This window comes from Gavialis gangeticus, unplaced genomic scaffold (assembly GCF_001723915.1).
Source record: "Gavialis gangeticus isolate Ggan-Ray unplaced genomic scaffold, GavGan_comp1, whole genome shotgun sequence".
Taxonomy (NCBI): domain Eukaryota; kingdom Metazoa; phylum Chordata; order Crocodylia; family Gavialidae; genus Gavialis; species Gavialis gangeticus.
Genome location: NW_017728997.1, coordinates 2,187,892 through 2,193,563, shown reverse-complemented (window position 1 = coordinate 2,193,563; position 5,672 = coordinate 2,187,892).

Sequence of the window (5,672 nt, the reverse complement as noted above, 5' to 3'; positions counted from 1 at the left end):
CCTCATGCTTTTTGACTGTCATCCTTTCTATCTGTGTATCTACTATACATCATGTTGTGCTATGCAAGGGACAATTGACAAGGATATAAAGCAAGGTTCAGAGCCTCAGCTGAACAATGAAGCATAGCTCCATTACAATCAAGAGTGGTCCCTTTTATGTCAGGGTCTCGAAAAGATTTCAATTCCTATTATTTTGCCCCCAAGAAGCAAGAAGAAAACTAACCAAATATAATGCAAACAGTTCCTCTCATTTTGAGTACACTAGACTGAAAAAGAAAATGAAAAATTCCTGTCTAGGGGGCAGGGACTATTTTATCTCCAAATCAGCGCAACATAAAGAGCATTTATAAAGCAGAAATATTTTTATAGTCTGAAACATGGTGCATGACTTGGTCTGTTGCAGTCAGGCATTTCTCTCTCACTCCCTAGTGACTTTGTGCAGGAGTGTGTGTATTGGAAGTAGTGAGAGAAATTGGACTTTTAACTTCCTCTCCCTACCTCTAGCGAGAAGTGATAGAGGGTACCCTCATTTCTTCCTAAAAGAAAGATTTCAGGATCCCCGTGACTCTAAATCCCATTTAAAAGCTACAGGATCAGAGGCAAAACCCACTGCAGCATTAGAAAGTTGCTCATGGAGTTCCAGGGACTTTGACTAAGTCCTCATAGGATTTTTCAGACTCCATTTTAGTAAGAGAATTAAAATGAGGTTCTATGGTGCAGCTAAAAAGTTCAGTAGGAAAAGTGCTTTCATAGTTTGGGTCTTTCTGCAAGGAAGAATTTCTAGAAGCCTCAAACAACTGCTTTGCAACTGCTACAAGAGTGCCACCAGCTTCGGGCCAGCAATAGCAAAGTTTTTTTCAAGTAGGACTGTGATGAACTCTGAGGACCTATATATCACTTCAGCATCAGAAAGATGGAGTTTTAAAGCATCAAACCTCCAACAAAATGCCTCTCTCAAGTCAACGGCTGTTGCATAACAGCACACGCATCCATCGTACTCTTCCTGAATAGGTGAAATAAGTTGAACATAGGATGATTTTACTCACGATATCACTATCTACAGGCACCCCATCTCACGTGAAGAGGATCCTATGTGAGATTTATTGGGTGTTAGCAAGCCTCATGGCTCAGCAATGAGTCTGGTCCTGTGCAAAACACGTTGAGGATAAGGATGATGTTTAAGTACAGCAGAGAGATGTTGGGGCTCTCCTGATACTAGCTCATCTGACAAAGTAGGTTGCCGCCTGCAAAAGCTCATGCTTCTCTAAACCAGTTAATCTCTAGGGTACCAATCTACCCTACTTTCTGCAGTGATATCTAGATAGTGACTTGTCTCTGACTACTGCTCTAATGTACGCCAGCAGCAAACAGTCCCTCCAGACTGAAACAATAAGCAGGAATCCCCATAGCCTAGGATAGCTAGCAGTTGAAGTACCCCATCGTAGGAGGGGAAGTCCTAAGTGCATCTGCCAAGAAGCCATTTTTTCAGAGGAAGTACCCTTGTAAACTGCCAGCTTATAAAACCTGTGACAATCAGGCCAAATTGAGAGCAAAGAGGTAGATGAGAAGCTCACACTCTTGTTAATTGTTCAGCATTAAGCTTAAATCAGATAAATATGTGCCTAAGTACGTAAGCTTCCCAGAGAGACAAGAGCTGCAGATGCAAGAAAAGATTTACCAAGTTTTTTTATTCAGATCCGTATCCATTCATTTCTACAACACTTCAGCCTTTTGCCTAGTGTATTTTACATCAGGTGAGATGGCGTTCAGCTCTCCCCTCTGAAAGTTGCTCCACAATCTAACAACTGTTACAGCCACAACAGGTGGGTTGGCACCTACAATTTCCTCCTCTTAATTGCACAGATGAGCTCCATGGGTGAGTAACACAACCTCTCCTTCCTTCACATCCAACATTTGTAACCATTAGTTAAAGGAGGTTGAAACAAAAGGGGATGTCTCACTTGTCAATTAGGAGGGGAACTATCAGTAAGAACTGACTGCTCACACCAGGGCAAGGGGGTGGGGAAACCTCCCTCCTCCTTAAGGAGAGAAGAGGAACCTATCATTTACTCCTGTTTGAACCTCTGCTTTTAGACTGTAGTTTGTGCTCTCTGTCCTGGTGCCAGGGAGCAGAAAATTAGACCCTGTGAAGATGCTTGATTTCAGCACAATGCCCCAGTTTGCAAGCTCTGGTCACTAATGAAATGGCTTTCCATAGGCAGGTTGAATGAATTGATGCCTCATAAGAGCAGTTAATCCAATCAATATACACTCAAACATAGCACATGTGTGGGGCAGTATAGGTGAAGCACATTTTGCCAAGCGGAGTAAAATATGAAATTCTGTTTCCTGTCATGCTGGAAATGTTGTGGTCCCACAGAGCCACTGATAGTGATTTGGCTTCCCACAAACCCTCTTCATTTTGGAAAACACACGCAGGAGAACAGTTTTGGGGAACTCATCCCATTAGCCACTTGGTGGAAGGGAAAGCAAGACTGGCTATTGTTTCCATTATGTTGTGCTGGTTGCAAAGGCTTCTCTTCTAGGGTTTGTTCACAGCCCTCTTCTGTGACTAAGGATAGCCCTGAATATACATGCCCAGTCTTCCCTAGCCCAGTCTCATCCAGGATGGATTCTTTTGAGAGTCTGTAGTTTCTCTCTCCCAAATTTCCCATCTGTGCTACAGAAGCAATGTGATCTGGTGGTTAGCGTATTGACCTCGAACTGAGGTGGCCTGGGCTCTACCTTGCCTTTACCACCAGCCTTCGGGGTAATGTTGATACGTTCCTCTTCCCTTTTGTTTCTGTTCAAGCTCTTGGTAAGGTTTTTTTTTTTTGCTCTGTGTGTGTGCAGATAGCACCTAGTATGCAATAGGACCCTCATTTCTGTTGAAGCACTAATGCAAATATAACTAAGAAAAAAAACAAGATTCCTTAGTTCTCTTGAAAGAGTTGGATGCTCAATTCCTTGAGCTTTGGACCACTGCTATCTGTAGCCCCAGTCGAGCAGGATATCATCAAGAATTCTGCATTTTCCAGCCATAACATTAAAACCTCTATTTAAATAAGACAAGTTCTTATAACTCACCAGGCATTCAAAAAAAAATCTGTTTAAACATAGAGTTTATTTACTTTTTCTCTGAATATGGTTGAAGGCCTCTCAGAAATGCCAGGAATGGCTTTATTTTATATACCAGAAATACAGAAGGTTTGTTTTACAGGGTCAAGAATAATTGTGTATCATTTCAGTGAAGTTAGATGAGGTGCAACCGTGTGTGAAATACCAGCACATTAGAGTGGTACACCAGATTTTCTTCCTCCTCTCTCTCTCTGTAAATCACTGTATAGGTTTATAGTTGTATGTATGTACGTATAATGGTATATATGTGCGTTTATATTTATCTATATATGGAAATATAGATACACACACACACACATGCGCGCGCGCGTATTGTGTGTGTGTAACAATGGCATTTTGACTACCAGTATATGGAAATCTAAAAAGACAGAAGAGCAATGTTATGTTTTGTAGTCAAACTGCAGCCTTAGATTTCACTAAAGATCTATGGGATACCTGTACTACCTGATCCTTCACATGAAGCTCTCAGCAATTAAAAAGGTCAGGACACAGACTTATGTAAAGAGTGTCTAAGGAGTTTGTTCCTTACCTTTTGGTTTGTTCATTTAAACCGTAATGGCAATGCAGTTTTACACAACTAGATATTGTAGTTTTGATTTGTGGTGCTTGATGTGATTGTAGCAAAACCCTCAGGTTTTTCTTTTTTTTTTTTTTAAACTTAAAAATACATTCCCTCCCCTTCCCCAACCATTTCTGACTTTCTCTCTGCCCTCTCTATCCCATATAAGTAATTACAAGTAGTATTAGATAAACGAAGATAAATTCTTATACTCCCTTATAGTAACAAGCCCCTTTTATAATGTAAATAGTGGTCTGTTGTGTTTGTATTGATTTTTTTTTTTACTCTTTTATATTGAATTTATATGATTTAGGCCTGTGTCTGTAAAGTAATGTCAAGTTTCCATTTTGTATGTCAAGCCTCCATCTTGTCTCCTGCCCAGGTATAAGCTATTGTATAGTATGTTGTAACTGTGACTCATGTCTAACCAGTCTCATGTAAACAGGTTCCTGAATGAATGGGAATGAATGAGCGTGCTTGAGGTACAACGGTAGTGATGAGGAAGAGTACTGGGGCAAGCAAAAATAAAGTTAAGCCATAATAAGGAGCATAAGTAAAGGCCGAAAAACAAAGGGGCCTTAAGATAAAACTTATCGGGAGACAGCTGGAGAAAACACATTTAGTCTAGCGGGACTCCAAGGTGATTTATTGTCAGACTGCCAAGAATGTATTCAGGGGAAGGTTTCTGTGTGTCTTTTTCTCACAAGTATATAACAGAGTCTGTATCCTGCAGCTGCAGAGAACTAGCCGCCCTTGCTGCTTCTCCTGTGGCCATGTAAAATAAAGTAGAGAGCTCTGTTAGCCAAGCAGTGATCCTGTTGTGATTTCCACATCAGTAGCAGGCCTCTACTGAGTGAGCAACTCAACAACCGGACCATCAACTCAATGACCAAACCATTTCCTTGCATTGACTCACTCAGGAACCACAGACCTCGCCCAGGAGCAGAGACAAAACCCAGCATTTGAAAAACAAAGACGCTACAGAAACCAGCAACCCCACCATTGTGTCCCACCAAACAATGAAGACACCTGGATCTGCACATATGCATCTGAGCAGGACTGCCCTTGCCTGCACATGTCCTTCCCATAGTAGGCATAGGCAGCCCACCCCTATAAAAGGATCTCTTTGGGATGCCTTCTCCATATGGACGAGCACTATGCCACGCCACCTATCCACTCAGAGGCCCCGCCAGTGACTCCCCTCTGGACAACACCTTGCTAGAGAAGACCCCAACTGGTCATCAAGGGTCAACTCTCAGCCTGGGATAGGTAGCTATCACCCACCTTCTTCCCCCAAGCAAGGGACCTGAAACGCTGTCTCTACATACCTGGACCTTAAATCCCTCCATTAAGCCTTTCCTCTCCTGCTACCTGTGTGTGTGTGTGTGTGTGTGTGTGTGTGTGTGTGTGTGTGTGAACCAATAACTTCATGGGGCTGTGTAGTGTGTTGTCTGTTTAATAAAACTGTTATTTTGGAACTCCGAGTTGGGTTTTTGTCTTACTGACCTGCTGGCCCTGCTCCAATCTCTGCTCTCTGCCCCTCTGACCGTCGTTCTGTCTGTCTCTCTCTCTCTGCCATCTCAGCTCCCTCTCTGCCACCTCCAAAACCCTGACATTTTTCCCATGTTTCCACCCTGGCTCCTTGACCCCAAGTAACCCCATGTCCAAGTTATCCCAAATGCCCCCTAGTGTTCACACTTCCATGGCTGTGTGTTTGTTTGTGTATGTGCATTTGTGTATGAACCCATAGAGTGTGTGTGTATAATTTTGTATCACGCCCTCCTGTCTAACAGTGCAATATTGAGAATCCAAGTGTTGATTTGGCATGTGTCAAGTCAACATGATGAGTTTGGTTTTCCATCTTTTGGGTTCTTCTCATGACCCAAACTTATCAACTCACCCAGAACAGTTGCAAATCTGCCTGATCAGCCTAGGTAATAGTTTCATAGTTAGTAGGGTCGGAAGGGACCTGAGC